The 11,284-nt window shown below is 36.4% G+C and overlaps 1 non-coding gene across 1 annotated transcript; it reads right to left on the bottom strand.

Moving 5' to 3' along the window:
- Positions 1-4,519: 4,519 nt before the first annotated feature.
- Positions 4,520-4,638, bottom strand: LOC112482898. The gene has a single exon (XR_003047445.1). It is a non-coding gene; the product is annotated as a 5S ribosomal RNA (ribosomal RNA).
- Positions 4,639-11,284: the final 6,646 nt, after the last annotated feature.

Genomic DNA, 11,284 nt, shown 5'->3' with positions numbered 1-11,284 from the left:
CCATGGTGTCAGCTTCTCACTCAACCTTGCACTTAGAAAGTGAAGATCAGAAGTGATCCTGAAAGAGTACAAAGTATCGGGTGGGCTACTTAAACTTTCTGGGGAAGTAAACCTTATGTCACTTAGTTTATGATCTGCTCTTGCCTGAAATTCGAAAGTCAAAACCTACCGGTATCTTCCTTGTGAATGTCTTCCAAAAGTTGGCTGAGTCCTGTGGCATGTCAGGACTGGGATTTTTGACAAACTACTTAGTCTGTGAAGCAGCAGGTCATGAGAGTAAATTTCCCCCCAGCATTTAGAGGGGGATCTTGGAAAATAACAGAGCAGAGCCATGAGGGATGCTGATCGAAGGTCATGTGGTTTTCCTTTGCTGCCTCTTCATTATGTATTTCTAAAATTCTATCTTTGTCTTCTTCTAAAATCATGCTTAGTCCATGGCTTTCCGTGAACAAGCCACAGTCCTCCCTTTAACACTGATATGACTCTGTCCCAGTAGGTTAAAGTTTGGTGCCAAATCAAAAATCCTTTTCTGCCTCCTTTTCTTATTATCTGTTGCATGTAAGGCACTCTTTGGGGTATCCAGTTTAAGTGAGCAGCTTCCAAAGACACTCATTTCCATTTCTGTGGTTGAATCTGTGCTCTCAATTGGAGGTGATAAGTCTTCATTTTCTATCAATAGCTTCTCTATAGATGTTTCTGGACTGCTTCCTGGTCCTGATGCTCTTTCAGAAGTGGTGATCAATTTAATCAATTGTCCCCTGCTGTCAGGACAGGCCAGTTTTTGCCATCGATCTTTCTTTGGTCTCTGCTCACACAGAAACTCATGAGGTGCCTCAGGCCGGCCACCAAAATAGGGTTGTCTCTCAGAGCTCAGCTGTGATTCTTGATCAGGTAAATTGTTTGAGAAAAAAGCCCAGTTGTTCTTAGCTGTATTTACTCCTCGTTCCTTTCTTAAAACTTGATCTGGAGTTCTGGATCCACGCTGACGGTGCAGAATCGTTCCATTAGGGGGACTTTTACCTACCGTCTCTCTTCTGTGTAAATGCTCACGGGGTTTCCGCAAATCGGTCCTGCGTGTCTAATACCGCCGTATGCCTCCTTCCCGTGTGCTTTTCCACCTCGTGCCGGTTGTCACCTGCCACGCAGGGAAGATTTTGAGTCACTTCTGGACAAGTAACAGAGCTGTCATTTGGCCTCAATGACAAACGTAGAAACACAGCATCATCTTCTGTATAGAGGGAATTCTTTGGTGTACTGTCCAACTCAGCTACAGACATAACACTAGGCGTGCTGTCTTCAGGATTCACATTTTCCCCATCACCCATCTTTACGGCCATCTCCTACACCTCCCAGTTGCTTCCCATACCATCGGTGACAGCACACGCTGCCTCTCTTTTGGTCTCTCCCATGTCTCCCCCTTCACTCTGAGGTGGCTCCTGGTAACCTGATGTTTCAAATGAGTTTTCTCTCATGATTTCACAAGGACTGTTGCGTGTTTTCTTTCTTTTTCTGTTCCTCTTCTGCTTGGTTTTGCTGAGCCTGGGCCCGGTTTTCTTCGAATCTCTCTCTCTGAAATATAAAAGAATTAAGAAAATGTATAACAATTATTTGTAGAATGTTAACAACCTACTTACACTCTTACTGTGCAGACTTAGAAGTGATTAGTACAAGAGATTTCTAAAGTGTGCTGATGCCAGTGTCACAGAAAATGCTCCCAGCTAGATGGCTGCTCTCCAGTACAGCCACTCCCTTCTGTTCCCAGTGCGTAGGGCTGTCAGCTGAGTCAATTCCCAAGGCTTTTTCTACTAATCAGTTGTTACTATAATTATGCAGTTTGATTAAACATTCTGTGAACATAACATCAACAGGTAGAATACGAGGACAAAAAAAAGTTCCTATAAAATTGAAGTAATGACTTCATAAAGGTGAGGTACTAAACAATTATTATCAAATCAAGTGTGGGCAGGATAACTATGAAGTTTGGTTAAAGATCATGAAACCTATAATTCTGCACTCATGTTGCTTTCAAGTCTTCTTTGGCTTCCCCCTCCAATTTACATCAATAGAAACTAGACATTCTTAACAATGTATTCATTACTGGTGTGGTTTATGTGTGAAAAAGGACAAGCTCCACTAAACAGAATCATACATAAAGATGGGTGAATGAATGTACATGTAAGCACAAGTTTAAATAAAATGTTTAAAGTACTCTCATATCTTACTAATTCCTCACTTTAATCAACTTTTTCAGTAAACTAATAGCCACCTGTTCCAATCCTTAGATACAAGGACTTTTAATGTGAATAAAGCGCCTGGCGTAACGCCTGGCCCATAGTGGATTTCATAAATGGCGGCTCTTATTTTTAATAGATGTGAACAACAAAAACGATCATTATTTGTCTCACTGAGACTCCCAGGATGTAATTCATGATGACAGTGGGGCGATGGCTCATATGATTTATGCACAAAGAACAGGTGAGACAGGAGAGCTGGACATTCTCAGCGTATGATTTATTTAATATAATTTCAAGTGATTAAAATTTTTCTTTTAAAAGTGGCCATATATAGACAAAATAGCTTCCTCAATAATTGATAGAACAACCAGACCCTCCCCCCACAAAAAAAAAGAAAGAAAAAGAACACAGATACACAAGTTTTATATAGCACAATTAATAATGTTTGATATAATGGACAAATATGGAACACTACATCCCAAAATTGGAGAAAATACATTCTTTTCAAGCCCACAATAGGCAATTAACTAGGCTGTCAGGCTAGTCCTCACACATTTCAAAGAATCACTAATGTACAGACCAAATTTCCTTACCATAATGCAATTAACTTTGAAATTAGTAACAAAAATTATTTTGGAAAAAATTTTAAAATGCTGAAAAATTGATAGGTAGAAAAAAACTGTAGTAGAAATATGTAGAACTGAATGACAGTAAAAAAATTACATGTCAAAGTGGTACTTAAAGGGATATTTGCCATAGGGTTTACATGTTAAAACAGGAAAGATACAAAATAAAGACAACCACACAACTGAAGAAGTTAGAAAAAGAACAAACCCCCAAAAAGTAGAAGTCAGGGAATAAAAAAGAATGAAAAAGATAACAAAGAAACAGAAAATAAACACACTATTTAAAAAGCTTAATAAAAATCACAAACTTCTGGTAAGATTAACCAAAGGGGGAAAAAAGCAAATTAGTCTTAAGGATGAAAAAGGAGGCTCAATTGCAGTTCCAGAAGAGACTTTGAAAGATAAAAGGATCGCAGTATTATTTACAATAGCCAAGATGTGGAAGCAAACTAAGAGTTTGCTTAGTTTGGATGACTGTAATTAATGATACCGTATTATATATGTGGATGTTTCTAAGAAAGTAAATCTTAAAAATTTTATCACAAAATAAATGTTTAACTATGTAGGGTGATGGATGTTAACTAGACTGATTGTGATCATTTTGCAATATGTAGAAATATCAAATCATTATGTTGTATACCTGAAACTAATATAAAGTTATATGTCAATTATGTCTGAAATAAAAAAGTAAAAAAATAAATAAAAGGATAATACCATGAATAACTTTATATGAACTGAATTGAAAATTGAAATATGTATAAACAGCTATAAAATACAACTTATTAAAAAGACTAAAAAAGAAATAGAAAGCCTGATTAGTCCTATAATAGTAAAATGATGAAAGTTATGTTTTTTTCCCAATAAGAAAACTCCAAGTCCAAATGACTTTTCAGAAAAGTTCTACCAAATAGTCAAAAGAACTGTTCATTGTAAATACTATGCAAACTTTCCCAGAGAAGAGAAAAGGAGAGAATATATCCAACTCTTTTTAGCTTGATAGTCAGGAAGTACACTTTCTAAACACAAAAACCTAAATAAAACATTAGCAAACTATGTCTAGTAATGATTAAACTAAATAACACATTATGATGTAGCTGGGTTTACCTTGGGATCTGCAAGATTAGTTTACACTAGAATACCACAAGGGACATTTTCCAGGATAGATCATATGTTAGGCCACAAACTAAGTCTCACTATATTAAAAAAGTCAGCTATGTGGAAGAAAAAGGGGTTCTACGGAAAGGGACCTCACAGGGTGATCCGGTCATGAATTCCTACCTGGCAGGTCAGGCTGGGTATTTATGCCTTACGCACAGAACCTCTTTAGTAAAAGGCTTATCTTTGCCTGAAGCAAACCCTGTCCATTGTTTCTGTGCACCTATATGAAATGCCCACTTTTAGACCCCTCCTAAAACATGAGAACATGTAATCTTAAGTGTCCTGTAATCCTATCCCCGCCTGGCTTTCTCCCACCTTCACGAAATCTTCCTTATGTTCACTCCTTAATTTCAAATGCATAAAAAGAAACTGCAAAACTGTTATTCTGAGGAGCAATTAAGATCTTGCTTCCTCCCCACCCCCCACCATATGTCATCAGTTTGGGCTCAAATAAACTCTTATAAAAATTATTCACAAGTTTGGACATTTCTTTTTTATTTATGCCTACAGCACCTGGTCTTCCTAGGTGGTCTCCCATCCAAGTACTAACCAGGCCCGACCCTGCTTAGCTTCTGAGATCAGACGAGATCGGGCGTGTTCAGAGTGGCATGGCCGTAGTACGGATATTTCTTACATTAACAAATATCATACAAAGTATCTTTTCCCACCACAACAAAGTTAGAAACCAATAAAAGAAGTAAAAATGGAAAATTCATAAATTTGGGAAAATTAAACAACACATGCTTAAACAAACAGTGGATCAAAGAAGAAATAACGAGGGAAACTATAAAATAATTAAGATTAAAAAAAAGGCAAAACATACCAAAACATATAGGATACAGTAATAGTAGCATGAAAGGGAAAATTTTAAGCTATAAACATATTAAAAAAAAACAAAGCTTTCAAATCAACGACTTAATTTTACAACTTAAGGAGCAAGAGAAAGAAGAACAAATTAAACCCAAAGCTAGTAGGAGAAAGGAAATATTAAAGATTAGAGCAGAGATAAATGAAATGGACAATAAAAAAACAATAGAGAAAATGAAACCAAAAGTTCTTTGAAAAAATTCACAAAATTGACAAACATTTAGCTAAATGGACTAAGGAAAAAGGAATACTCAAATTTAAAATCACAAATGAAAATGGGGACTTTACTACCAATTATATAGAAATAAAAAAGGGTTATAAGAGCATACTATGAAAAAAAACAGATTGAATAACCTAGATGAAATGGAAAAATTCCTAGAAACAAAAAACCTACCAAGACTGAATCACTAAGAAATAGAAAATCTGACTAGACCTATAAACTATTAAGGAGATTGAATCAGTAATCAAAAAAATCTCTGGACAAAAACTAATTCTAATCTTTCTCAAAGTTTTTTTTGTTTGTTTGTTTGTTTTTAAATGAAGAGGAGGAACACTTTGTAACTCATCTAGAAGATTAGCATTATCCTAACACCAAAGCCAGACAAAGGCACAATAAAAGAAACCCTCAGATCAATCTTTCTTATGAATATTGAAGCAAAACTCCTCAACCAAACTCAGCAGCATATTAAAAAGATTATACACCGTGACCAAGTGGGATTTATTCTTGGAATGCTTTGGTTCAACATATGAAAGTTGATCAATGTAATGTGCCATGTTAACTGAATGAAGGGAAAAAATCCACATGATCATCTCATTTGATGCAGAAAAAGCATTTGACAAAACTTAACTCTTTCATAATAAAAACACTCAAAAAACAAGCAATAGAAAGAAACTACCTCAACATTATAAAAGCCATATTTGAAAAACCTCCACCAAGATCATACACAATGCTGAAAGACTGAAAGCTTGTCCTATAACATCAGGAACAAGATGAGGATCCTCACTTTCACCACCGTATTCAATATCATACTGGAAGTTCTAGCCTGACCAATAAGTAAAAGCAAGAAAGACAAACAAAAGACATCCGAACTGGAAAGGAAGAAGTGAAATTATCTCTGTTTGGAGATGGTATGATCTTATATGTAGAAATCCTAAAGGTTCTACAAAAAACTGTTAGAGCTAATAAGTGAATTTGGCAAAGTAGTAGGATACAAAGTCAATACACAAAAATCCGTTGCATTTATATACACTAACAACAACCAATCTGAAAAAAATTTACAATAGCATCAATTTACAATAGCATCAAAAAGAATAAAAATTTACAATAGCATCCATTTACAATAGCATCAAAAAGAATAAAACACTTAGGAATTAACCAAGGAAGTGAGAGACTTGTACAATAAACACTACAAGACATTGCTGGAAAAAAAAATTAAAGACATACATAAATGGAAACGCATTCCATGCTTCTGGATTGGAAGACTTGATATTCTTCAGATGTATCAATATTACCCAAAGTGGGTCCCTCCGCAGTCTCTCTCTAAACCCAATGACTTTTTTTTGCAGAAACAGAAACGTCCATTCTAAAAATTCATAATGAATCTCAAAATAATAGCCAAAACAATTTTGAAAAAGAACAAAGCTAAAGAACTCACACTTTCTCATTTCAAAACTTACTACAAAGCTACATTAATCAAAACAGTGTGGTGCTGATATAAAGACAGACATATAAACCAATGGAATAGAATAGAGAGCCCAGAAATAAACCCTCACATATATAGTCAAATAATTTTTGACAAGGGTACCAAGACTATTCATGGAGAAAGGACATTCTTTTCAACAAATAGTGGTGTGAAAACTGGATATCAACATGCAAAAGAATAAAGTTGGACCCATACAGAACATCATATACAAAACTTAACTCAAAATGAATCAAAGACCTAAATGTAAGATCTAAAACTATAAAATTCTTAGAAGAAAACACAGGGCAAAAGCTTCATGACATTGGATTTGGCAATGATATCTCAGATATTGACCACCAAAGGCAAAGGCAACAAAAGGAAAAATAGACAAATTGGACTTCATGAAAATTAACAAATTTTGTGCATCAAAAGACAATATGAACCTCGAAAAAGAACACAGTTGAAGGACTCAGCTTTCTAACTTAGAAACCTGCTATAAAGCTATATAGTGACCAAGACTGTGTGGTGCTGGCATAAGGATAAACATAGAGGCTGATGGAACAGATTTCAGGTTTCAGAAATAAACCCTTATGTTTATGGCCAATTGATTTTTGACAAGTCATTCGATGGGGCAGGAGAGAACAGTCTTTTCAACAAATGGTGGACAACTGGCTATCCATATGCAAAAGAATCAAATCAGACCCCATCTTGCACCATACACAAAATTTAACTCAAAATAGATCAGACCTAAATATGAGCTGAAACCATAAAACTCCTGTTAGAAAATACAGGTGTAACTCTTCATTACCTTGAATTAGTAAGTTTTTAGATGACACCAAAAGCACGAGCAACCAAATGAAAAATAAATTGGACTTCATCAAAACTGAAAACTTTTCTAGGAAGACCAGGTGCTGTAGGCGTAAAAAATAAGTACATAAAAAATAAGGGATCGTAAGCTGACAAGGACCTTACAATCTGTGAGGTCAACCAAGAGTTGCCTTGCCTAAAAAAATAAAAAAATAATAAAATAAAAAGTAAAAACTTTTGTGCTTCAAAGGATATCATCAAGAAAGTAAAAAAGGCAGGCAGCCCACGGAATGGGAGAGCGTATTTGCACCCAGAAAATACGAAGAACTCATCTGCCATTTCGCTTTCGGCAGTTTGTTTCCTACAGTCAACCTCGGTCTGAAAATACTAAATGAAAAATTCCAGACACAAACAGTTTGTAAGTTTTAAGCTGCACATCATTCTGAGTAGCATGGTGCAACCTCGTGCTGTTCTGCCCGCTCCCGCCCGCGACATGGGCCGTCCCTTTGTCTCCATATATGTCACCCGCCTGTTAGTCACTTAGCAGGTCCCTTGGTTTTCAGAACCACTGTCGCGGGACCACAGGGCGTGTGTTCATGTCACTCTTATTTTACTTAATAATGGCCCCACAGCCCAAGTGCAGTGACACTGGCAATTTGGAGATGCCATAGAGAAGCCGTAAAGTGTATGTAAATATAGGAAAATCTAAGGTCCAATACTGTTGGGTCCTGGAGTGTATCCCCCTCAGATAAGGAACTGAGAACAAACTGTAATAAAAAGACAAACCAAATTCTTAAATGGACAAAGGATCAGAATAGACCCTCTCCAAAGAAGATATACAAATAGCCAATAAGCACATGAAAAGATGCCCAACATCATTAGCCATCGAGGAAATGCAAGTCCAAACCACAATAAAATACCATTTCATACCCACTAAGACAGCTATAATAAAAAGATAACAGGTGTGGGTAAGGAGGTGGAGAAACTGGAACTCAAAAAGTCTGAATTATGTACTCCTTAATGACTTATGGATCCCTTTTGCAGTGAAAAAAAAATGTTTGAACATAAACCTTTTTTTTTACACATAATCAGTAGTTATTATGGTTACAAATAAAGTTTATGTAAATCATTAATTAAAATTTTAAAAAAGATAAAATATTCAGATAATCAATTTGAGTTAATACAGTATAAAATATAATTCAGGAAAATAAAGATTAAGCTTGTTAAAATGCTCACGACATACTGAAGGGAAACAAACCTAAAATTTAAGACAGCAATAATGGCTCATATTTCCTATAGACCTGCTATGGGGCAGATATTTGTTAACATACACATATATATAAAATTTCATTTAGCTCTACCTAAGAACAGCCTATGAGGACAGTACTATCATCATCTTTCCCATTTAACAGATAAATTGAGACACAGAAACTTACCCAGTTCACATAATTAATAAATATATGATATTAGATCTAAACTCAAGTCTCTCTGATTCCTAAGTTTGTTCTCAACCAAGTTTTCTCAAAATTTAAACTTCACTTTAGAATAACAAATCCATTTACAGATTTATTGAGTGCAAACTTCGATTAAGGAACATAAACTTATCCCCCACAAATGAAAAAATGCAGCCTGTGTGCAAATTCAGTTCTAGGTAATAAGACTCAACAATTACTGTTAATGCCCACCCATCTTCTAAAAAGCTCTTTATTACTCGGTGACTTCTCTACCTCCTCACTAGTCACGACCAAGAATAACTCCAACTTGAACTACAGTGTGGTGTATTGAATCAATTTTTGCTTCCATCATGTGAGCTTTCAAGATCTCACTCAGATAACAATCCTTTAAATTTTATTACTGCCAAAAATAACGGCAAGCCCTCAAAGTCAACTAGTTTATTCTTAAATGTATTGATTTCATAATGTTCCCCCTTGGTCAAATTTTTTAAACACACAGAGATAAAGCAGCACATATTTTAAAACATATTAGATAAAAATCACCATTTTCCCAAAAGTTAAATTCCCCAAGGGAACTAGTTAATTTCCAAATCTCCTAACATCCTCTCAAGAAAATTCTCATTACTGCAATGGATTGCTTCAAATACAGAAAAGTCTTTATTTCCTGTTAAGATCTCACTGCTGCGTGCATAAAATCCATGATTAACAAGGTAAAGAGTTCAATATTCTAATGTATTAACTCCAATTCTATCAATCACATTTCCCCTATTCTATCACATCTAGTTTAATTGCCAAGATTTAGAAAATCCACTCTAATTCTTTTAAAAAATACTTACAGTTTATTTTCATGGCTGAGAAATAACAATGTACACTGACAGCACTGCTTCACAGATACTGTCAGATGCTTTCTATGACTAAGAAAAATGTACAGCTAAATACGACTTATTTTGTTATGTCATATAATGAGCACTAAAAAACCGAGAGTTGAATTTCATGTTGTTCAGAAATTCCTTTAATAATATCTTAAACCAAATGAGGAAAACTAAGGTACTTAAATGTCCCCTTCTCAGGGAAAGCTTCCCCTGCTTCCACTGCACCCAGCCAGGCACGCCCTATACGCTTCTGCTCTAGCGTCTGCCTGAAACTTGTCATCTCCCAGCACACCAGTGACTGACTGGTCCACTTTGACTTCTTGTCAAGTCCTGTCTGTTTTGCTCCCTGCCGCCCCCAGCACCTACCACACAGTGCCTGTGAAACAGAGGCACTGTTGAATGGGCGGTGATTTTACCACTGGGTTAACAGTGAGAGCTGCTGCTTCAGTTGAGCTTATTCAGTGACTTACACAAATATGTGGGATATGCACTGTTTAATTTTGTAATCAGTGTAAATTCACCCCGCGACCTATAGGAAAACACTTTCTCGGTTGCCCCACCTGAGACACACTAATGTCCCCAGGGTGTATCCCTAGGAAGCTGCTCAGAACCTGAAAATACAAAACCAACCGAGGCAGAGAAAACTCCTGGGTCTGGGATTCGTAGGAAAAGGGAAGGGGCTGCCTTTGCTTTTCAATATCCTTAGGGTCTCAAGTGACTCTTCTTGCTGTTACTGTTCTTCCTGCTATGCCTGCCACGCGTGCTTCGTGTGCTGTGTCAGGCAACCTGCACGACCACTCCAGGAGGCGGACCCCGCTATCAACCCCATGGCACAAGAGAAGACACCGAGATTTAAGTAACATCCCCAAATGTCGGGTGGGTGGTGGAGGTCTCTGGCAGTTAAAGCTCACATTCTTGAACCTCTGCAACACCCACCCCCCCACCCCCCCACACACACTCATCGCAACAAACTACACAGTCATGATGAATTACGAGAATTCAGAGATCCCAGCATCACTGTTACTACTTGGCCAGCCCTGCTCATGCTGTACTAAACAGAGACCAAATACAAAAAGGGGAGACAAGTTCTATGGAGGCAGAATAAGCTCTAGTAATCAGAAATTATTAACTATATATGTTGATGAACTAATCATACCAAAGAAACTTCAGACTACGAAGTAGCTAAGCCAAAAACCAATAGAGAGAAAAAAAAAGCCAACAAAAAAACCCTGAAGTTCACAACAGTAACAACAAAAAAACCTGCAAAAAGCCTTATTTACTTACCAGAAGTTCTTCCTAATTGAAAAGGAATTATACATATGAAAAAAGAAACACCGCTTTGTAAAAAGTCATATATCCCCAAAGGAGGCTGAACCGACAATGTGAGCAGTCATGAATAGTAAAACTAAATGACCTTCTGAAAACTATAGGTAAAGAAAAACATATTATGAAGCCCGTTTAATTAAACTACTTGTCCTAAGCCTGAGATGAGTATGTGAAATCACCCCTACTGCTTTAGGATTTATCACTTTCAAAAGATGCTATTTTAAACATCCTGAAATGCCAAATTGAATTTAAAGATCA

Source organism: Pteropus alecto, unplaced genomic scaffold (genome assembly GCF_000325575.1).
Source record: "Pteropus alecto unplaced genomic scaffold, ASM32557v1 scaffold16, whole genome shotgun sequence".
Classification (NCBI taxonomy): Eukaryota; Metazoa; Chordata; class Mammalia; order Chiroptera; family Pteropodidae; genus Pteropus; species Pteropus alecto.
The sequence above is the reverse complement of the archived record's forward strand: the minus strand, read 5'-3'. Positions and strand labels throughout refer to the sequence as shown.